Source organism: Gadus macrocephalus, chromosome 16 (assembly GCF_031168955.1).
Source record: "Gadus macrocephalus chromosome 16, ASM3116895v1".
Lineage (NCBI taxonomy): Eukaryota > Metazoa > Chordata > Actinopteri > Gadiformes > Gadidae > Gadus > Gadus macrocephalus.
Window position 1 is genome coordinate 17,066,610 of NC_082397.1, and position 25,189 is coordinate 17,091,798.

The 25,189-nt window shown below is 46.3% G+C and overlaps 1 protein-coding gene across 2 annotated transcripts in view; it reads right to left on the reverse strand.

The window, feature by feature from the left end:
• The window catches only part of lsamp (limbic system associated membrane protein), a 394,190-nt gene that overhangs the window by 59,533 nt on the left and 309,468 nt on the right, over positions 1–25,189 (reverse strand). The gene's annotated exons all lie outside the window — the stretch shown is intronic.

Below are 25,189 nucleotides of genomic sequence, written 5' to 3' on the forward strand. Positions count from 1 at the left end.
CTTTTTCGGGAGCGGAGCGGAGGGGAGGGGAGGGGAGGGGAGGGGAGGGGAGGGGAGAGGAGGGTAGGGGGGCTGGGCCAGGTGTCTGGTGATGCCAGGGTGCTTGGTTAACACAGAGGGGAAGCGTGGGGCACACGCTAATACTCCACTGGTGTGCACCGGTGCAAAGGGCAACAGGCTTTAGATGCCTTGTTTATCATCCCAGCAGGACACAGGAATGCACGGTTGACTGGTTGTGTGGGCGTCTATCCGCCAGACAAGACGTTTCAGGACAGCCTCATTAGGTGCGGCCATTAAATTGTTAGGAAAAAGTATATATTATTTTTTTTGCCATATAAACATCGATCCACATTCATCAAGCCGTTAAGGTGTTTGCGCTAAAGCTGCAGGATGCACCTGCATACCCAATGAAGCACTTAATGCGAGCGGTGCCAACTTTCCCCGTGTGATAATTGGGTGCCCACTGGAGCAGTAGGCCTTGGATTCAGCGCTCAACATCACGTTAGAGGTGGAGAAGGTGGAGCAGTTTGTCTGGCGGTAAGATGTTGGAGGGATAAGGGGAGGGAGGGGGGGAGGGTGTTGCTGGTTCAATCTATCATTCGTCCTTGCTAAGTGTGGAGTTCAACCTGAGAGCACTTAACCCCATGGCCGGCCTCGGCCATGTAAGCTTGCTTGGCTGACAGAGGTAGGAAAAGCACTATAAGCGCAGTCCATTGATCATGGGGATTCCATTGCTGAGTACATTATGGACACTCTCAATGAATAAAAACCTACGTGAAAGCAACAACACATTTCAGCTAAACAAACCAGTGCAAATCCACCATAGCACTATGCAGAAATAAAGACACAGTATGTCGAATAAAACAGCAGGATACATAATCATATGGTTGTGTGTGGGTGTCAATCTGACATTTTGCAGTCTTCATTTTGTAAGCAGCAATGAAAACAACCACTAAGCGAAACATGTTTTGCCAATTTAAAATCCACATTCAACACCACTTTGAGGTGTTTTTAGCGGCGTAGCGACAGGCATACTCAATTAACCACTTAGTGCAGGTAAGTGCAAACATTAGTGTGACTGGCACTCATGCACAGAGCCTCACCTCCAATGTATTGCGTTATCTCTCCACACAAGCCAAGCCATGTGCATTCCAAACGTCTGTCACTCTGCCATATGCCGCCCCATATGGGTAAATAAATAAATAACTTTAAAATAGAGCTCAAGAAAACACTCCAACAGTGCATCGCGTGCAGCTAAATAAAGATTGTAGGTGACCCCTGAGCATTTCCTTTTCACCCCTGCCTCTCAGCCTCTCTGTCGTTCCCTTCTCTCCTGTTGGCCCACATAGACGTCTCCGTCTGATTCTGCGTCCCCTCTCCTTTTGGTTCTGTCACCTCTCTGTCGACCCCACGAGGAGCAGCGGAGGAAGCTGTGGCCGATAACTCGGGGACACTATTCATGGAGCTGAACAAGGGATCATATTCTCACGCTTCCATCGGGTCTCTGCCTCTTGTCCTTTCTCTCTGGTGCCCCCCAAAACCAGTGCAAAGAGCCGAGCATGCTGGGTAAAAGGTAAAAGGTGCTTCCGGTTCTCTGCTGAGAGCCTTGGCACGAGCTTCCTGTGATCTGTCAGAGCATCTTGTATCGTGTCTGCAAGCCTTCTGGCGGGCGGAACAAGCTGTCAGGGGGTTGTCGGGGCAGCATTGATTCTGAGTCTGTTTTTTTTTTTTGGGGGGGGTGGGGGGGTTGCGCTTGGCTTAACAAATAAAGATTAACAAATAACAACAACAAATGACCTGCCACCGGGGGGGCCGGGAGAGATTGCGTTGGTAGAGGGAGCTGAGATATGGCATTCTTGGCCGCCTCGAAAGACATTAAAACAGAGCCGTGATTTAATCAGCCTTATATCAACTCGCCATGTCTTGGTGGTTCATTTTGAAGATGTTGTTAAAACCAATACGACCACTATTCAATTAACATATTTGCAACTCAAGGCCCCTTCATTTTACATTCAAATGAGCCACGTCTCACCCACCAGCGCCTTTCAAAGTCGTGTCAATCCACCGCAAACTTTCTCGACTCATAAACGAACAGCTTCTCTGCATTTCAGTAAACACCCGAGGCCTGCAAGCGGGGACATCTGTTGCCTGAACTTCTTTATTTTGGATTCTAGAGCGGAGCCGGTTGCTGTTGATCAGTGCCACAGAGAAGCAGGGCCAGAGTGGCTCTAAGACTGTTTATGATGGATGCCGCTGCTGCACTTCCACACTATTTTACCAGGAGCCGTGTTGATGGATGCCCCGTTGAGGTACACCATCCTTTCCCCCTCCGCCGCTGCGGCGTGCCAGCGGCCGACCAGCCAATAGTGTGCAGCTGACAGGGGCCTGAACGGGCTGACAGATGCCCGGGCCAGGGCTGCTGAGCCGGGCCGGGGTTGACAGGAGGGCCGGGCCGGATGGATCCGTGCTCCGGGGCTAGCCGTGGGGGAGGGGCCACAAACCCCCACTGCAGCCTGAGAGGGAGACTTTAACCAGGGGAGAAATGTGCCAAGCTTGACAGAACAGCCACACAATCGCCCTCACCCAGACCAACGCACACACACACACACACACACACACACACACACACACACACACACACACACACACACACACACACACACACACACACACACACACACACACACACACACACACACACACACACACACACACACACACACACACACACACACACACACACGTGGGTGTGTATACATCCGCCCACACACAGACACGCACACGCGCGCCTCCTTTAACTCTGACCTATCCGTCAATACCAACCTCCTTTTTCTTCTCGCCTCTCTGATACCGCTCCCCTGTCAACAAAACCCAATTTTACTTCCTACTTCCTCCTCTCCTCCGCCTTCTATTTTCAACTCCGTCTCACATCATGACTTCACACTCCCATTTAGGGAATGCCTAAATCTATCAACGGCAGGACACACGTTCACTCAAGTGTGGATGATGGCTGGTAAAAACCTGCTCATCCATAACAAACACATGCCGACACACAACGAAATTAAGATATTAACTAATAAGGGTCGACTTGTTTTCATGTTACAACTTTATTTATTTATTTACACCTGCGTGTCATTGTGTTATGAACCTCAATCAACTTGTTAATCTTCATTAATCCTTTATTTAACTGCTGACAGCAAAGGCCAGGGGGGTCACACTAATTGCGTGGTGCCGGAAGGTCGGTGTGGATCGGTTGAAGCTTGTTTATGAAAAACTGTATTCAGGTTTAACGAAGCATTTAATAAGAGAAATGATGAGGGTGATGGAGGGTCTCGTGCATCAATAGCATATTTAAACACAGTGAATTTTCATCAGCTAATAGCGGATGCAATCAGAACATATTTATATATTTCTTCTTTCATCTCAGTCTTTTTGGGCTGGGATCTATTCATGGAAGATCCCAGACAATCCCACATGTGGGACAACTCAAGGGCAAAAAAAAAAAATGTCACCAGAAGATAGAATAAGATGGCAAAAGGTTACAGAAGAGTCGGCTGCTTTGATTTAGCTGTTTTCCATTTCTATTCTATTTCAAGGATTTCAAAAAAGGAGGGCGAAACATTCGGCGATAAACCACAGCGCCGTGTTTACCTGATGATTGAATTGGTAACCAAGGCCTGCATCCGAGGCACAACAAATATGACTTTTCCCTCTGTCTCTCGGCCCGCGTCAGGCTGTCTGTTTATTTGCCTGTGTGGGCCACCAACACATTGCACACATTTATGAAAAAAAGCGTGCAGATACAGACACGTACGGTTCCTCGCTGATGTAAGTATTGATGCGTGACCCGAAACACAAGCAACATACAGCCCTGCACCAGAGTGCGCGCATTGAGCCTGTGTTCGTGTTGCTGCATTAGCAGCCCAAACGGTCTCCCCGGCGATGTCACATCTATCAGAATAGACTGTGAGTACTGAGTACCACTTGGAACCCTTCTGCCTGCTCAGTGCATGAAGCCATTCCCTCCCGCTCCCCACTGGCGGGCTTGCATCGCTGCCTCAAGCGAGATATTAATCAGGGCAGGGATGATTGTTTTGAAACTTGGCCAGCAGACAGTGTTGAGGAGGGGGAAATGATATATTTTCGTCGAAAAATTGGTTGCAAACTCATAGGAATATTTAGTTCCTGCTTGATGGAAATTTGGTTGGCATCACACAGATTCATCGCTAAGGGTTTGCGAGTGCCAGAGCTGTTAGATTCTATGTGTCTAATATTTTCTAAACCTGCGAAACTATTCCAAAATGATGTGTAGCCTCTCTTCCCTGTGCTCCAAAAGGTTCAAGAAGGTCTGCAATCCTCAACTCATTAGCTACTCTTACCGAAATCCATTCGCAAAATCTGTGTTTTCTGCTTTGATCCCCCGATATAAACCTGAGCCGTGGCCACGTTTTCCTACTGAGGGCACAGTCCAAAATCCAGCACCCACAAATTTCCACGGAAATAATGTATTCAAAGCAGCAACCAAAGTGCACCGTGCATACGCCGTTCAGAAAGCCCTACTTCTGCACCACGTTGCTGTGTGAAGAAAGGGTGCTTTGCTATAATGAGTCGGTGATGGATAGCATCTTGTTCCAACGCAGGCAGAGGGATCTGCGGCAAGGCCAGAGTGCTGCCATTAAATCTCAGGAGAGTCTGGGCTACCTCTCTCTCTGTCAAGCCTCCCCCTTTGTCTTCCTCCACCATGCTCTTCCTCTTGCTGAATCACCTTGCCTGGTCTCTCTCTCCGTCGTTGGCCTTTTCACCCATATCCGTCTTTATCGTCTTAACACCTTTCTGGCCTCCCTCTCCCTCTCTCTTTCTCTCTCTCACCGTCGCCCCTTCATCCTTTTTCTTTCCATTCATTGCCCCCTCCCTTCTGTGCTCCTTTCCCTCACCCCTATTACACTCCAATATCTATGGCCATGAGCAGAAGAATGAGGGGGACACACAAGGCAATGTCAAACGGTCAAGTGTGCGTCTGCGAGTGCCTGCCAATGAACGAACGAAAGAGACAAGAAAATGTGCAATTACTGCAAGACCCTTATACTAGTAACTTCTGAAGGCAGTTTTTACTTATTGACTCAGTTTCCTCCCTGGCCATAAAGCGGGCTGCCCTGTTGTACTCAATGCTAATTAGAGGTTTTCAATGAGTGCCCTGCAATTTCTCTAATGAACGGCCCACTCTTTATCGATATCCCCAGGGGTTTACGGGCCTCATTGAGGGCATTCCACACGTTCACCTGTTAGTTGATCCATCACCGCCCTCTCTGACCTGCTGCAGCAGCATCATCAATACATCGCAGGACGTTGAGCTTTAAGGCTTCACAAAGGTGCAGAGACAAGGGGATAGCAATCGTAGACAGCCTTTTAACACCTTGAACTCAGACGTAGCAGGGAGTGCAAATAAGGCGCTTGGGGTTGTGGGTTCTTTAACACATTTTTTTCTGTAAGAATTGACTCTTATGAACCTCCCACCTTACTAACAAGCATATCTCCCTTGTGGGCTCTTTCCTTGTAAGGGAGGGAATTGTTTACTGGGTTGCTGGCTGCGGAGGAAAGCCATTCTTAAAGAGGCCTGTGCAAAAACCATGCACGGCAGCTTATTCTTATGGGCTGGCTTTAAAGGTTAAACAGCAGTGCCGCAGGACTCCTCAAATGATACCCAAGATTGACAGGTGTCATGTCCAATGAGAAGGTCAGGCTTACCTTCGGTGACTTGTTGTGCAGATGGGAATAGCTAATTCGCGAGCCGATAAATAAGTTGAAGAAGAAAGATTGACAGTGGGTTTTTTGTTAATCCTGACTCAGGAGAATATGCCAATTATAAAATAGTCCCCATGCTCTTCCATTTCTTGTGCCAGTAAGACTTCAATTTCCAAACATTAGGCTAGCCATCAGTGTGCTGGAAATTTCTCTTATTATATTACGCCTACAACGTTTGCATTGGATAAACCATAGCAGTCAATATAATTGCACCTCAATGCTCTCTTTTTACACTGGTTTCAGCATATTAATTGGCAACGCTGCCCAAATAATCAAAGAGGCTCTACAGCTAACGGATGCAACTCCATGCAAACGGCGGAACTCACCAATTTAATTTGTAAATTATGACATCATTTTTTGTTGTGATGTATAATAACGATCATATAACGGTAATTTGACATGAAACAGACATATATATTCATTAATAAAAGAAAGTAAACATTGTTAAATGATCAATTTAACATATGATTTAATTAAATGAATAATGTATCGCAAAGAAATGGCAGCATAAATGCAACTTGCTCAGCATTATTGAGCAAGTTGGTATACCACCAACTTGCTCAATAATGTCTGTTGGTTTTAGTCAATAATTTATTTCTCTCTGTGGTCGATGGTGTAATCAAGGCAACAATGGAACATGTTATTTTCGGCACATATGCAATGCTATGGTTACCGTTAGGTGTCCTCGCCTTCGACTTACTGATAACTACGGGCTTAAAGGGGACCATTGGAAAACATCAGCGTGGGTCTCCATAATATCCTGCCCAAAGAGTGTAAAGGACTGTGAACACAACAGTATTCCCTTCATACGTTTAAAACAATGTTGACCTTCCAATAGTGCTGCTGAAAGCGACCATATGTGCAGCCATAGTGTCTGCAGCCATAGTGTCTGCCCGGAGAAGGCGGGGGAGAGGTGAGATTCTATTCAGTAGTGATGCGGAGATCTCTGAATGATCCGGTCAATGAGGTTCATACTGTTGACTTGGCATTTGGCTGTCAGTCAGGTTAAGCGATGGGGGTTGACTGGCGGCTTTGATAACTTCATGAATACAGTCCGGTACACCTGACCGACATCCCCTGCGTCGTGATTATGTCTCTGACTCCTGGACCTTTCCAACAGCACAACTCATCACGGTATCATCCATGGATGGATTCAAGGGTTTAGGGGTTGTTTATGCTACGGGGCATGGCCCCAGTGAACAGCAATTCCTAACGCTATAAAGCCTCATAAAAAAGCACAAAGTACTATTGTAAAGCTACGTTATTTATGCTTGGCGAGTAAATACATAAAAATAATTAATTACCGGGCGCTTTTATGCTTAAGGCCACTTCCATTGGCGGTTTAAAAAGACAGAACAGATTAATGAAGTCACAAGGAAGTATATTGGCATTCTCTGTTTCTATTTAGTGGAGAAAAATACACTTATTTAACGGTCTTCTTGTCGCAGCGAGGAAAGCTTGTGGTAATTAAAGTGCAATTAAACACCACACCATTTGTGTTTGCCTCAATGTTAGCATGTTAACATCTTTTACCAATAATGAAATACCAGTTTATAAGGAAAATATCATTAGGCCCCTACAGCTACTGCAATGCAATGGAATGGAGGAGCAAAACAACTTCTTCGAACAAGAGTTTGACTTCAGTAAAGGAGCATGGCCTTGTCCAACAGCCAACTGCAAATAAGCAAATACTTGTTTAATATTCACAGGAAAAAAAGGAACACTCAAAATAAAGGTAAGCAGAAGAGAAACCGTAATAGAAAGAAAATGCAAGGCGGCAAAAACAGCAAGGACAGCAGATAACGAAGTCTTGGATCTCACCCAAACACCGGGGGTTTTACATATATGGTCTTTTTTAAGTGACGTTGAGCCCTTTTGGTGTGTGTGTGTGTGTGTGTGTGTGTGTGTGTGTGTGTGTGTGTGTGTGTGTGTGTGTGTGTGTGTGTGTGTGTGTGTGTGTGTGTGTGTGTGTGTGTGTGTGTGTGTGTGTGTGTGTGCGTGTGTCAAAATGCCTCATCTGCATACGGATAGAAAAGCGGGCTCGGGGTACGAGAGCCAGGGTAATGATCTGTCAAGGCTTTATTATCACAACAGCCTGGAAACCCCCCTTCTCAGCGGCCGCATGGGCACCCAGGCCATCCGGCTTCCTCTTTCAATTGCTTCTACGTCTGTGCCGGTGGATCTGGAGGTACAGTGAAGGGGACGGGGTTGGTGCTAGGGGTTGTGCCAGGGTTGATGATGGGGTCACGCAGACGAGCAAAGGAGAGGGGAACCAGGGAAGAGTTTTCCCCTGTTTTCAGCCGATAACGCGGTGGCAATCGGCACAGGCCGGGATAAAGAATGCAGAGACGGAAATGTCTGAGGTAAAATACAATCTCTTTGTATTAATCCTTTCCCGGGGCAGAAATCTCCCTGCTTGTTGGCCAAATTTGCAATCCGTTTTTTACTGAACGCAATCCTAGACAAATAATGCATAAACTAATAATGATGCCGAAATGAAATTCTCCACTGGTTACGGGTTAGGAGATAATAACAAACAAAAAAAATAATTTGACTCATTACAAAATGCAGTTCCGTGTGAATGAGCAAATTAGCCTCTGGCACAAACAAGGATTAGCAGACGGTTTGGAGAATTGGAAGGGAAAAAATGGCACGGTACATTTGCCTTTTCAGCAGGAAATAGGAAGTCCACATTTCTGTGTTGCCTATATTGCTAAGACTACTGAGGATATAGAGGTACAGATCTGCTGCGCTGCCTTAAGAAGAGCTGAGGAGATTTGACAACTTGGTTTTGCAGTCGCTTAAAGAAACACTGGGGGAGATTAATGTCCGCCGCTGTTCAAGGGATTAGTCAAGAATGTATAGCCATTTACCTTCCCCGCAAGCATACGGCCTTGAGCTGAATCAGCACTTCACCAATCACCATTTGTTGCTGATACCTTTAGATTTTGATAACACACTTTAATGACACTTTAAGGAAACGTTGGGGGCCATTAGCGTGGAGCGATATTTATTCAGCAATTGACATCAGCATACCATAGCACCAGTTGAACGCCGGTGAGAGAAACCACCATTTGTTTTTATTGTTTTGGGATGAAGATGTTATTTGTCACAGAAAGATGCCACTAGACTTTGTGGTTCCACAATATTACCCCCAGACCCGTCCTCAATGGTATCTCCTACACGGCCCCGCGCCGCGCAGCTCCCAGATAAACACGTCCGGGGAAGAGGCCCGCTGGGTTGCCTCTGATTCGGATTCCACCGCCAGCGTCTAGGCGCCCTCGCTCACATCAAGTGGAAAACCCATTTTGCGCCGCCTCAGCTCGGCCAATTTCTATCTGTCACAGGTACCGGGGAATTGACTGGGCGACATATAGCATATCACCTTAAAGTGATGGCAAAACGGGAAATCACTTTGGGCTGGCCACATGCTCCTGTCGCTTTCCATAAGAACTCTGTTCAGTCAGAGAGAAAAAGTCCTTAAGCATTAACGCTTTGTGGGGGAGGGTGGGGGAGGATGGGGTGGGGGGGGGTGGGGGGGGAGTCTACTGGTGCCCGGTCTTGTCTCCTTGACCTAGCTCGCGATGGATGGTCTGAGAACAAAGTGGAACTCTGGTTTGTAGGCTTTAGATAGCATAGCAAGACACCCATGCACTCACACGCCAACAAAACCCCCACAAATACGCACATATGTCCGTGAAACACCCCCACGCACACACATACGTGCACTCCCACACACGTTTGTGGACACCAACAAAGCCATATGTGCACAGTGCACAGAAGGACTAACAAACAAACACACACACACACACACACACACACACACACACACACACACACACACACACACACACACACACACACAGTGGTGTCGACCCTTGGCTTTCGGCAGCTTCTATGTGCTCTTACATTTCTTGACCTCTACACAGAAGACTAGCAAAAACAAGATACGGACGAAATGCAAAAATGCTAATGTAAATGCCAATACATACACCCACAGATCCCTCAGGGTTTCATGCGGATATCCTGTGTTGGTTCAAGGTGGCATTTTTTTTCAGGGCTCAAGCTTGTTATTTTTAAGTACTTGTTTACTTCTGTAATCCAAAGTCAGATTAGGTTGGAAATTCAAGCACTGAAATGCAAATGTGGAGAAATTCCCATGTCAATAAAGAAAACACAATCATTTGGCTGATTCTACATGATGATGATTTTGTTCCACACAAAAGTGTGTATGCATGTGTACATACAAACACACTTTTTTCGGAGTTTACCCATCTGTCACAATAGCAGTTAAATGCACACAAATCTTTTCCTCCACTTCAAAGGACAGTTCTTGGTCTGTCCACCAGGTGTCTTCAGAGCCTGTGCTGAAGTTTACTGGTACCCTAAACTAGATTTATTTTCTTGCGCTGTTAATCAATGCTATGGCTCTCACACACCTCTTCTCCGTTCTGCTTTAGAGTTCAATCGCCTCCTGAGTAGAAAGAGCTGGAATCATCTACCAAAGTCATCCTCCATTAACTCAAGGTAAACGTAGGATTCTATTATTAATAAAGTCTAAAAATCAGGAAGTCTGCATCTGGAACCCTTGGAAGATAAAGCTATTTTGGGTTTTTGATGATCACCCCATTCTTGTTTTTTTACTGTTTGGTTCTTGCTGCCTTTGACAAACTATTAACCGGTACACATGTTTTTATATGTATTCAAGTGGTAGCTACAATACAGCTGCGATGATAAGCGGGAGCTACGCTATACCATGTGTTTGCCAGAGGCCTACATCTAAGGCTGGCAGCTATTTTCACGAAGGTGGAAGAGTCGTGTGATTGGCTTAAGTGTGAGGAGAGAGAGAATCTCGTGGAAGTGCTTCAAGTGCCTCCGCCTAAAAGTACGAGGCAATGAATTCTAGAAGAAAAGGTACGATAAAAGGGGTGGTAGAAACTAAAGGTTGTAAAGCAGCCCGTGTACTCGCGGATAAGTGCATGTGGTGCGAGATGAACAGCATCTGCATATGTTTATAGAGAGGCGACACATGTGTTTGGCTGAGCCCAGGTGTGAGTGGTGATAACACACTGGACAAGGCGGAATACTAATAGAAAGAATGAGGTCTGGATCCACTTGAAGGTGAACTTCAAGATCTGTGATGTCGTACTTGAGTGAGGGCATTTAACGCAGACTGCCTATCAACGGGCGACTACTCCTGTGTACACAGGTGTGTGCTTGTGTGTGTCTGTATGTCTGTTTGTGAGTATGTGTCTGTGTATATCTCTCTGCTTGTGCATGTGAACGTATAACTGTGTCTGTTTGTGTGTGTGTGTGTGTGTGTGTGTGTGTGTGTGTGCTTGTGTGTGTGTGTGCTTGTGTGTGTGTGTGTGTGTGTGTGTGTGTGTGTGTGTATGTATGTGTGTGTGTGCTCATGTGTGTATATCCAACTGTCTGTCTGTGTGCGAGTGTGTGCGTGCGCGCCGTTTGAGTACACTAGTCGTTAATCACAATGACGGTTCCCTCCTTTAAGTGTCAACCTAAGTGGAAACGGTGTCAGGGAGGGAGAGGGCATTCGGCACGTCAAAAAAAAAAATCTATTTTTACCAGGAGCACGGCGGACAGTAACGTTCCACCGCGCACTGCCGCCGGAGGGAGCCTCAGCGGCAAGCTTAACTTTCCAGGTTTTTGTCACTGGAGTTTGAGCCCCGGCCACAAATGAGTGTCCCCGTTCTCACCAAGTCCACCTGGGTCATCTCCGTAAAGGAACCGAAGACAGGCCAGGATACTGCATGTGTTTTACGTGTCGCTGCTCCGTCTTCACTACAGGTCAGAAGATCAGTGCTATGATTGGCGTTTTGGGTCAATGTTCTGAGTCAAATCGTGTCTTCGGAAGCTGGAATCACAGAACATTCTCTTCTGAAATAACTTTTTTTGTGCCGTTTAACGGCCTAATTGGATGAAGATAGAAGTATAGTCAATGTCCTGGGCACATTTTTAACATGAGCCATCACATATAAGCGGCATTTTCTCTATTCTGACATCCAGTTAAGCTGAATGGATTCTCTGAATCCATCAATACTGTAATGAAACACTAGCTTTCTAGAACACGAACGAGAACACTGCGTTCCATTTGACCTGTAGATCTGTCTTTTTATCTATTCCTGTTGCCATTATTAAGGTTTAAGGCCAGGTCAGAAAATGTACATATCTATAAAAAATACGAGTCTAAAGCTTGACTTATAAAACAGGATTGACTCCCCACCTTCATCTGTGAACTCTGCTGGCATCTGGCGAGTTATGGTAGCTGCCGATATATTCTAACACAACAGAAGGAATCTTTCACGGTTTCAGGGTTAAGGGTTATTTTTGAATGTATTCGACTCTTTATCTTTAATCCATATCAAGCAAAATCTGAGGTAAATAAATCAAATTGAAAGAACTGTTGTCTGGATAAAGTATCGAAAGAAGGATATGCCCGTAATATAACAGGCAAGAATAAGGACCAATTCAGTGCAATCATTGTCTTGATTGAAGGTTATCGCGGAACATAAGCAGACAGCTGAAAGGAAAACCTGATGCCAACGATTCCACAACGGCATATTCGAACAGCAATCACTGAAAGCAATCTTAGCCCAGGGCCGCGTGGTATCGCTGAGCCCCGTGATCTCTGAGGAAGCGCATTGATTACCTCACCAAACCTGAGAGACGTTATGCCGCCTGGACAACCCTCTTTCTATTGATAAGCCTCTCTTCCATCAATGAGGCCCAGTTGTGTTTCCTGAGGAGACACTGGACAACAAAGGGCAGGTAGAAACAAAGGTATAAACGATGCACGTTTCTTTGCACGCCTTTCTGTTGTCATCGCATCAGCCTCGGTTTATCTTTCATTAAAGCTTGGGAAGGATTATAATATATTGTGTGTATATTCAATAAATGAATGTTGTTATTTGTCATCGACAAAAGGTCATGTTAAATACTGTCATGCAACACAATAACAATTTCAGTGCACAGTTCTGCTGCAGCGACTCTGGGACAAGTACAACGTGATTACATCACACCTGAGGGATTCCACTCCTGATCCGGGATCGATGGGGGCTTTGGGTGTCGTTTGATGTCACCATGGGTGTCAAGGTTTAGCTTGACTCTGGCCTGGCAGCATAAGCTCTAGCACTGAAGATCGGTGCAAGGGCAGCAGCACGCCGCCTCTTAAAGGGGGGACGATTTATGGATGCGGGACCCTGGCAAACGTTGTAATCACTGACCGAAGAGGTTCTCGGAGTGACTTTCAAAGAAGAACTTTGCTTAATATGCTATCTATTTCGCTCTCACTCTCTGTTTCACTGTCTCTCTCTCTCAAGGTGTTGGTCCAATGGTGTCAGGTGGCCGTGACATTGAACAGTGTGAGAGGTTATTGGATATTACCAGACCTTGTTTTATTATCATTACTGCAGCGGCAGGTCAAAATGTGCCTTTCGGAGCGGGCTGATTGCCTGGCTCCGTTACTACGCTTCCTCGGGTCCTCGGCAACACACACACACGCCAAGTGTGCCGACGATCAGATGAGGGTCTCTTTCAGAGAAAATCAAAAGTCCCACATACAGAGACTCCTTTCCATTTAGTTAGATATCCTTTATGTTTTTGTGCATAGTAAAGAAATCAAGGCATGTCTTGACAGGAATGGTGCTGATAACAACAACGTATTTAACTGCTGCATTTCGTCTCTCCTCCACACACACACACACACACACACACACACACACACACACACACACACACACACACACACACACACACACACACACACACACACACACACACACACACACTTTATTAGTACAAAGATCATTTGCACACATCCCACTACGGTGTCAGACGGCTGGTTTCACCGCATTGCGTGGCGCTGCGGCCCGTCAGAGCGCGGGGCCGGGGGAGACGGAGTGACAGGGCGGCACACGGAACACTTGACTCTCCGCCCTCGGGGTAATTACCAGCCACAATGTTTGTCGTAAGGTGCGAGAGGAACAGGGTACAGGGGAAGCTACAAGGCTGTCTGCGCCTAAGCCGCAGCAATTATCTCAGGGTTTTTGCTTGCGCGCCGAGCGACACGCGTGCGCGGAGTTGTGCGGATGTGTGTGCAGCGCGCACGTCCTGGCAGGTGTGTCACCGGGGCCTCTCGACTGGTGATTAGACTAGCTTGAGTCGGGGATGCTGCTGTCAGCTCTCACACTCAGGCGGCCACACTCCCCCTGCATTATTGATACCAGTGCGAAGAGAGTGACTGTGTGTGTGTGTGTGTGTGTGTGTGTGTGTGTGTGTGTGTGTGTGTGTGTGTGTGTGTGTGTGTGTGTGTGTGTGTGCGCGCGTGCGCGCGCGCGTGCGTGTGTGTGTGTGTGTGTGTGTTTGTGAGTGAGTGACTGAGTGAATGAGTGAATGAATATGTTTTCCTTCTCATAAGCACACATTGAGAATACAGCATATTGCAAAATGGGAAGAACTCCCCCATTAAACTTAAGTCTTGAAGAAAACAACTCCTCAACCCATAACATTTGTTTTTTTTTTACAAATTGATCAGGCAATTACAAAGACATTGACAAATAGCCTGAATTAGAGCAGCCATATCTCCATAGTTAGGACTCTCAATTACAGTGGCAGCGGTTTAAATGAACTGCCATATGGGGTGACAGCATAATTTTCCCTCTGTCTCATGATTCGCAGCACCGTTTTGTCCCAAAGTTCTATGAGCACAGCTGTGCGACACAATCCATACAGAGAAGAAAAAAAAAAGGCTTAGGCCCAATCCCATTTCTAGCCCTTACCCCTTCCCCTTACCCCTCCCCCTTACCCCTTCCCCTTACCCCTTCCCCTTGCTCCTCAATACAGAGGGGTAAAACGTTCCCCTAAGAAATGGGACGCCCCTCCATTACGTGGCTTCATCGTCGCTGACTGCGGACAGCTGACTTCTATGTCAACAGAGGCCACGAGTAGGCATGTTTCAGTTCAAGCATACGTTGCGTTGCGTTGCCTCACATAACATAATGAATTAGTGGATAAAAACGTCAGAAATGCTGGCTAATTCCCTATGTGATGTGACGCGTCACATGGCTTTAAAAATAATAATTATTATTCTCATCTACGTGCCAACACACAGCCAAACTGCCGTGAAAATACTCTATTCTCAACCGGCCGCCCGAAGGCAATGGCAACCCAGGTCTTGAACAGAAGATGGGCACGTGAAACCGCTTCCCCCCAGTGTCTAGCGGGATAACATTTCCCCTGGCTGGCTGGCTGGCTGGCTGGCTGGCTGGCTGGCTGCCCCCTCCCCGCCCCCGGCCTGCCTGCCCTCTGTAGCGGGCCGCGCCCGCACGTCCACTAAATAAGTTGCCGTAGGGTGGCTCATGGATGGCAGCTATCCCCCTGCTATGCATCGCTGTTGCGTGCGTGTGTGCATGTGTGACTGTGTGTTTGCGTGCGTGACTGTGTGCGTTTGAAGCTTTAGGGCTTGTCTGTCTGCCAAAATCCAAAGCAGGACATGGCTGGAAATGTCCCAGCGGGACATATTTATAAATGTATATTTATATACATGTATATTCAAAAATATATGCATTAATGGTCTATATATTTTAAGTTCTCTCATGTTGCTGCCAACCTATGAGGTCCTATTTATAGACGAGGTTTGACTGCATGCGTCATACAGCTGGAGGCGCTAGTCTGTCAATCATGAAGGATGGAGAAGGGAGGAGGTGCAGGGGTGGACGGACCGGGGTCAGGAGTGTCGAGCAGATAAATAATACAGAGACGACGTCGGGGGGCTGGCGGTGTCGGGGGTGGGGAGGGGGGCGAGATGGATGGAGAGCAGGCCGGCGTGCTCGGTGGATGAATGGACGGACGGCTTGATGCGATGTCTTGACGGATGGACCAATAGAGACGAGAGTAGAAGAAGAGGTGACGGGACGTTGGGGCTGAGTCGCTCGCAGGCTGGGTCCCACGTCCCCACTGCCTCACTACACCCGGGCACCCGGGAAGCATTGGAACAGCTGCGGGATGCACCCTTTTGCCTTTGCCCCTGACGGGAGGCTATAGGAGCTGCGGTTAACCTGCTATTATCACCGCCATAGAAGTGACTTAGCAGCCACTCTGGCTCATAACAGCCGTTAGCTGCTGATCGATGATGCCGAATTGCCTTGTTGACACCGGAGGAAGACCAGGTGTTACGCAGCATCATGTTAAGTGTGTTGGTGTGTGCGTCTTTGATTATGCAGTATTTGTGAGTCTGTGTGTTTGTGTGTGTGTGTGTGTGCGCATTGTGTTCAAATGAAATAGAGATTGAGTCGAGTGTGACACTAGATTAAGTGTTGATCTCGCTATAAATTCCCCCAGAGCTTTTGACTTCCACTCGCGATGCTTGACTAATCGAGTACCAAGCACCGATGTTAGTCTGTATGCATGCTCCATCTGTTTGGATCTTATTTGCTGTGTGGGTTTGTGTGTGTGTGTGTGTGTGGGTGTTCGTATGTGTGTGTGGGCGGGTGTGTATGCTTGTGTTTCTTTCCCTATGTGTGTCCCTGACAATATGCATGCCTACAGGAATGTGTGTGTTCCATATGTTCCTAAATGTATGTGCTTTGCTGTGTGTCTGACTTTGTTTAGGTGTGTGTGTTTGTGTGTGTCTGTGTGTGTGTGTGTGTGTGTGTGTGTGTATGTGTGAGGGAGTGTATGCTTGCGTTTCTTTCTGTGTGTGTGTCCCTGACGATATTCATGCCTGCAGGAATGTGTGTTCCTTATGTTCCTGAATGTATGTGCATGTGCGTGTGTCCCTGACTGTGTCCGTGTGCGTTCTAGAGTGTTTGTGAATGTGTTAGTGTGTCTATTTACGTGCTTCCTTGCGTCTGTGTTTGTGTGTTCTCGAGTGTGTGTGTGTGTGTGTGTGTGTGTGTGTGTATGTGTGTGTGTGTCGGCCTGGGTGTGTGTTGTTTATAGAAGGGCTTTTAACATAAAAAGCTCTGTCAATCCTCCATCACTGAGTGTTGCGAGGAGTCTTGTCTGACCGAGACGGGCCGCCACTCCGGGACCCTCGCTCTGCCTTCCCAGCAGCCTATCTGCTAATGTTCGACGGCTGGGGGCGGAGATTCGAGTATGAACATTAGGATCCCTCTCAGAGCCGCCCCCTGCCTCTGGACCAACAGCCTGCTCCCACTGTTGTTATGCCCTATCCCCTGTGTTGCCGTGGAGATTACTGAACCCCCCCCCCACACCACCACCACCTCCCTCCCACACATGCACCCTACACACGCGCGCGCGCACACACACACACACACACACACACACACACACACACACACACACACACACACACACACACACACACACACACACACACACACACACACACACACACACACACACACACACACACACACACACACACACACACACACACACACACACACACACACACACACACACACACACACCCACTGCTGAGACTTGGATTCCTCCCTCAGCATCCCTGCCTCCTATCATGTTGCCTTTGTTGTCTTAATCATCACTCTCTCAGGGAGAAAGCTTCCACTACCACTGTGTGTGTGTGTGTGTGTGTCTCCCTCTCTCTCTATGGGTCTCTTTCCCTGGCTCCCTGCTTGTGATGTGGGGTGTGTTAGCCCCTGGGCCCATCCAAATAAACACAGCCTCCCCCAGTGTGTCTCGCCAGGGGCCTGTCCTTCATCCCCATTAGACAGTACTTATGGAAGACACCGCCCACACACAGCAACAACACACCGCTACTCATGCTCTGGCCACCTACGCCAAGCACATGCACGCACGCACACAAATACACACATCATTTTGTGTACCACACACATGTGCACACTTACAAAACGCCTGCAGACACACTGGACTGTGCTGACTAGAGATCAGAACTCTTGTCCAGGAATTGACAAGAACAAGTTTGTCGGACCACAGTCCGTAAAATCTTCCTGTGGTTGTTAAATATGTCGCTGTAAAACAATTTCATGGTTTACTACTCGCCAGCTCTCAATATTTACTTGCGTGCGGTGTATTAATTGTCTCGTGTGCAGCAACATCTTCCTCACCTACTTCTACTTTATTTGCTTCGCTAAACAGATGAAGTTTGGAGAAATCAAGGCTTCTCATCTTGGGATGTAATACGAGGGCTGTGAGGGGATCATCCCCTTTTTAACAACTCCCTGATACTTCCACTGAGAAGGGACTCCTTCTCCCCAGGAGAGAACAGTCCATAACAACAACACAAATACCGCAGGCGTGTTCAGGACAAGACTGGCATCTCCTGATGGCCATCATACGCAAGGGTTTCGAAATACACACACATACACAGACAAAGACACACATTCGCACACACAAATAAATAATTAATCCGCACTGGGATGGGTCTTAGACTCAGTTTCGTCTGTATTTTGAGGGGTTTTCTTCTGTCCCCCTGGCTCTGCTAGTCACTTCAATAAGACCTCGCTGTTCATCCTGGAGATTAAACTGAACGTTGTCAGGAGGTGCTGGTGTCTCCTTTGGTTCTTACCGAGGGGTTACATCACACGCAAAGAGAAAGAAAGACACGGAAAGGAATTAAAGAAACATGGAGCAAATTACAAAAAATACATGACAATTACAACAAAGAAAAAAACATTGCAATTTAATAATGCTATTGTTTTGGGATATACAATGCCATACTTTCTAAATCTTTTTTTCCATAATAAAGCGCATTAAATAAGGTAGTGAATAAATAAATGAAAAAATTCAATCAAAAGCTTACAGTCTACTTATTACTCACAAATGCCCTCTTCAAGCAGACTAATTACTAAGCACCCTTCTTATTTAAGCCACAAATACAAAAATAAACACAAACTCCTACCCACACCCACCATTACCCCTCATGCATTTAAATGGCTTTCAATTACAATTAATTCCAAAAATGACTGAGTGAGTAGAATGAGTAGAGTGGAAATGTGTATGTGTGTGTGTGTGTGTGTGTGTGTGTGTGTGTGTGTGTGTTTTTGTGCTTGTGTTTTTGTGCTTGTGTGTGTGTGCGTGCGTGCGTGCGTGCGTGCGTGCGTGCGTGCGTGCGTGCGTGCGTGTGTGTGTGTGTGTGTGTGTGTGTGTGAGTGTGTGTATGTGTGTCATCCTAGTCCCAATGGTGACAACAGGGAGGTAGATGCAGAGACACAGGGAACATGAAGAGTGGGGACGGTCAGCATCTATGTGGGTGCATATGTCAGAGAGATTATCTGAAGTATATATATATGGTCATTACACATTACACGTTCATTAGTCATGTCGATGTAGACGTATCCAAGGGATAATGTCATGTAATAATAATGTAGCAGCATAGAGCAGCAGAACAAAGCATGACATGGACTCACAGACTGAAACTGCAAACACACTGTCAGTGTCTGAGTGTGTATGTGTGAGTGTGTGTAAGCCAACAGTGGTGTGGGTTCGACCCTGTGTTTGTGTGTGTGTGTGTGTGTGTGTGTGTGTGTGTGTGTGTGTGTGTGTGTGTGTGTGTGTGTGTGTGTGTGTGTGTGTGTGTGTGTGTGTGTGTGTGTGTGTGTGTGTGCGTGTGTATACACATATCTACACACACATCAGTGCTTATTTAAACGGACACTCAATACAGCATACTATTCATAGAAATCTATTATGTGTACTCATTCCCGAACACAGACTTGTTGTTCAACCACCAGTACATTACCTAACAATGTACTGGTGGTACATTGTTAGGTAAAAAAGGCCTTTAAAGGCTTTAAAGGCCTTGTTTTGGTGACAGTTACATCCTCTGACACAACGGCACGGGGTCTTCTGCACATGTGCATCGTCATGGGAGGAGGAGAGGGAGAGGGAAGGAAGAGAGAGAAAGAGAGAGAATGTAGAAAGAGGGAGGATGAGAGAGAGCGAGCGTGATCAAGAGAGAGGTAGAATGAGGTAGGAAGAGAGAGTGCAAGCGAGAAAAATAAGAAACAGGTAGGAAGAGAGAGTGCGAGCGAGAGGAAGAGAGAGGTAGAAACAGGTAGGAAGAGAGAGTGCGAGCGAGAGGAAGAGAGAGGTAGAAAGAGGTAGGATGAGAGAGAGAGGAAGAAGAAAGAAGTAGGAAGAGAGAGAGTGCGAGCGAGATAAAGAGAGAGGTAGGAAGCTGTAAGGGGAGAACGAGAGAGAAGCTCTTTGACTGGCTTAGAGCTACCTCTCTTTATTTTTTTTGAGAGTGAGAGAGAAAGGGGTAGAAAGACGGCGAGAGAGAGTGAGAGGTAGAAAGAGAGCGAAAGAAAGAGAGTAAGAAAGAGGTAGGAAGAGAGAGAGAGAGGGGGGGGGGATGTGACTCACCCTAAGAGGGAGAAAGGCTCTAATCTCTCAGAGTGTGAGTGACATATACATGACATATACAAGCTGTCTCTCCGTCTCATTCCAGTGAAAACACCTGCGCATGACTCCGTGTATCCGGCATCAACACACGAGGGGGGGGGTGGGGGGTGGGGGGGTATACCAGCCCCTTGACACGCTGCATAGTGTCCTGACTCATTCCAACACCTCATTTCAACTCAATGAAATGAATACCACTAAAATAAATAAACAAGGAAAAAAACATGATGTTTTCCCGGCAGATGTGGAAGCCCACCAAAGACACAGAGGCGCACCGAAGGGAAAACACAGATGCGCATGGCCCGAGCGAAGTACGGCCGATCAGCGGGAGCGACCGGTGAGGGGGAAAGAGCGGATCTGAGAGTAAATGCTAGTCACCGAGCTGGGCAGAGCGCAGGCGATGAAGCGGAGATGAGAGGTGGTTGAACACACAGAGTTTGTCCCTCACTGCGTGGCGGTTTGTTATCCTCTATCCTTTGTTGTGACTGGAGTGTGATGCTGAGGTGAAGCAGCAGCCCCTGCTTTAGGCCGCAGAGTCTGGTTAATTGCAGTGATACATGCAGTTATATACATATGTATGTAGAAGCATCTAGGATCAGGAATGATGGGATAAATGGAATAATAGCCACCCCGTTAGAAAAACATACTGTCTATCTGTCGGTCTAGATATCTGCTTCTCTCCGCTGTTCCCTGTGTTGTGTGTGTGTGTCTCTGACTGACAGTGTGGGGCCTTTCAAGTCTTTTTATCCACACATGATGTACACAAGTGCTCCCGCAAACGAGTTAAAGGATAGAGACACACACACACACACACACACACACACACACACACACACACACACACACACACACACACACACACACACACACACACACACACACACACACACACACACACACACACACACACACACACAAACACACACTTCTAGTTGAACTGAGCCGCATTCTGCTGGGCTGGAACAACATTTAAATTATTTAGCTGGCTCTCCACAGGCCAGTGGAGGGATTGAGCTAGGGGTGGTTTCTGTCGCTGCAATAGCAGCCTTGACGTTGTGCCTTGCACAAGGGGCTTTTTTCAACCAAACACCACATTGTACTTTCCTCAAGGTGGGAGACCTTGTGAGTAAGGATGTATGCAGTCGGATACGTTTTGACACAATTCATTACCTTCCGCGACCTTTGCCCTAACACACACCATCATGCACACGGCTACACACGCCACACAGCAAAGAAAAATCGATCAAGTCACACAAACACACACACATCCACGCTCACGTAAAAAAAACAGCGGTTTCTAAATTCAATAAGAGCCATGTTGCAGGATGTGGCGGAGCAGGTGCAGGACGCAGCCCATCAAAACAACAAAACAAACAACAATTTAATAAAAAGCATAAAACATGAACACCGAAAGACAACATTTGTTCGGCAGCAGTTCAGCGCTCAGACTACGTTGACATGGTCATGGAAAAGCTAATCTTTCCAAATCGCTTTTGAACATCATGAGAGATTCTGTAGACGTACGGATCTGAGAGGAATATTTGACCTTCGAAACGCCCAACATGAATCTATATGGAGGGGAGGAACCACCACCAGACTTTGTTAATGTGCCGAAAGTAGAGAGCTGAGCAGGGTTGGAGTGTACCTGGTGCGCAGTTCAACAGGCTTCTCCGAGATAAAGCATCAAGTGCTTCAGCGAGGCGCAGGGCATCTTAAGTGAGCCGGTGGAGCGTAGTGAAAGAGAGGGCATAAATCATACATCTTAAAATGAAGGAGAGGTCGCGCACAACAAGTGAGAGCGATTCACCTGCAGACAACCCCTCCACACCACGGCCTTCAGCCCCTGTACAGAGGCGGGCGAGGGGGGAAAAACACAAACACGTTGGTGTCTCCTGCCTCGTCCAGGCAGCTTCGTCCCCAGGACGCGTTTTGCATGCCAGGATTAGTCTTGTGCACGAATTGGCGATCAAGGGCAGTTTAATCCGTGGTCATGTCATAAGGAAAGAAAATATGAAGGTACTTGTTTTCCCTAAATGAAAAATAAATACTGTTAACTGTTTGAAAGAAATTGTCTTCCCACTCAGTAAATTACCTGAAGGAGACTCAGTCCCCAATTGGCTTTATTTCCTTATATACATTAATGAAATATAATATAGCTCTTTGATATGATCACATTTTTGCAACGCAAACAAACAAAGCATTGTTTGTTTATTTTGCAGAAGGAGAAACAGAGACGGTCAGAATCCAAATGGTATTCCTAGCCATTAAAAGATGCATCCAGCGTAGAGTCAGCCCCTTGTACGCTATTATTGTGAGTACTCGTCTAGTGGGAATCATGCCAAGTACAGCCTATCCAAGCCTTTTTGACATATGCCAAACATCGTCATGATCATATGCCATGGTCCTGTTAATATTGCAAAACACTTATGTAAGGTCCTTTCTCTCACAGGACACAAAAAAAGGCATATGCTGGGTGTGTGAGTGTCTGAATATCTGAGATTTAGCCAGCTGGCACTTTGGGAGTGCAAGCTAAGTGCACATGCCTTAACAACCAGAGGTAAACAAAAATAAAACAAAAGGCAACATGTTGAAGCAACACTCCCTTTAAGCTGATGGGGATCCGTTCCTGCAGAGAGAGTGCATCCATTAGAAACCTTCTTCTGAAGGTGATAAGCAAGTCCTGTACAGTGTTGCAGTACAGTCACCGTCGCTGGCACTCGAATCCTCTCGCTGTATCGGCTGTCATGATGTGTTCCCAACCCGAGTTATGTGCAGTAGTCCTACGTCCCAAATGAATTCTGCCAAAAACAACTTTGGAATGCCTTTCGGATATCCTTAAGAATAGGCCGAGACTCAAATTCGAAACCACTCTCTCAAAGGGCTTCAAATACTTTTCACCCATGACAGAACCCCTCAAAATCAACTCCAAGATCTCTTTCTGTTCTCTGGTAGGGATTCCTGACGGTTCCCTTTTCTCCACCATTTCATTGATGCACTGTTATCTTTGTTCGGTATGGGCCTTGACCTATAAGAAAAAATGGAAGTCGTTCACTGTTAGCATCTCAGACGTGAAGGTGCCATGACTTTACTAAGAAACCAAAGGTTGTGCCAAACGGGAGGACGGTTTGTGTGCATGTGTGTGAGCGGAAGACAAGGATGACTAATAAATAGGCGATGAATGTGGGGATGTTGAACGAAGGAGTTCATGTGAAGTGAATTTGCATGGAAGAGCTTTGTTCATGTTCTCAATTAAGAATTGCATTTTTCCACTATGTATAACGTACATGCACCACATACATTGGTGTGTGCTGTGTGTGTGTGTGAGTGAACTTGTGTGTGTGTTGGTTCAACAAGAAGTGTCTTTGAGAGGAGTGACAACGTGGTGCTTCACAGGAACTCAGTGGCACTTGACAACCGTCAATTATAGCAGGAACATCGGGAAGTGTTTACTCGGGAAACACCTGGGAAGTTTGTGATCAGGAAGACTCAAGCGAGGATAGTAGAGGATCAGATAGAAAGTCAAACTTGTGATTCACCAGAAAGAAAACATAAAATGTATCAACAATGAATGTGGGACCAGAAGCAAACCGAAAGGATTCATTCACAACAAAGAGAAGGAACATGAAAGAGAGATGAGCTGTGCGGTCACGTGACTGGATAAGGGATTTCACAGATAACAAGATCATAACGAGACACCTATGGCAAACAGATCCTTTAACAGGGAGTGAAATATATTTCATAAGAATATGAATACTAGATGTATCCAGCAGAGACAGAGAGGGAGAAAGAAAAAGAAAGGAGCCAAACTAACCTATAACCTTTGTCATAAAGTTGTATCTAATCTAATAAAAGTATCATGAAACTAGGTTTAATAAAATTAGCATAAAGCATACAATATTAAAGATTTATTTATCTTTTTATAATATACAAGGTTTTATTTTCGAAAATAACTGCATGCTTCTAGGTAACAAATGTGTTCAGGAACCAAGGACACCGATCTCAAACTACTGGCCTCTGTAAAATATTAATTTTCTTTACCGATCGGAAAATCAACTCACTTTCCCTTAATTGAACATGAAAAGCTCCCACAAACAAGGTATGACAGAATTAGATAAAGCCTGAATGAAAACCCAAACCACGCAGACACTGTAACAACCAGATCAATAAGGGCCAGGATTCACAGTCCCAGACAACTCCCCTGGGAGACACGAAAAGCTAATGCAGAAAGGTGCAACATTGCACCCTGAACAAAGTGTGGACATCAACATACACTGAGAACATGTCCGCCCATTTGCCTGGCTTCATACCAAACAAACAGACTGCTGCCATGTCAATTATTTAAACAAAACCTAGTAGCTTTCAGCTTTCAGAAAGTCAACTTGAGTGGTTGTTGTTGTTCCTGCAGCAATCACCCTAATACTGAGTTCTCTTCGCCTCAGATGGATGAAGAGCCAACTGTTGTCTATTAGATATAATTGTATATTCCTTTGAAAACGAAAAACTTTTTTGATGTTTCAGATGCAGATAACGCACACACACACGCACACACACACACACACACACACACACACACACACACACACACACACACACACACACACACACACACACACACACACACACACACACACACACACACACACACACACACACACACACACACACACACACACACACACACACACACACACATTTTCCACCAGGAGATTAATTAGGTATTATTATCTTATCTCATCCTATCTGTGTCCTATTGATCTGAAAGCAGCTCAACAAGATTTAAAGACCTGACAGTTTTCCCACTTTTTCCTCCTTAATTGTTCCCCAAATGTACACAGACAGCACAGACTCCTCCAACTAAAATAAATAGCATAAGAACCAGTGGTAGCGGCACTGGGCAGATGGAAATAAATAGTGATGGAAATAATGTCAGTCTCCCCATGCCACACACAGCACATAAGTGGCTTTGCTGGGCTGCTCCGACACACCGGTTGATGATTGGTTGACCTTTTATTGTAGAGTT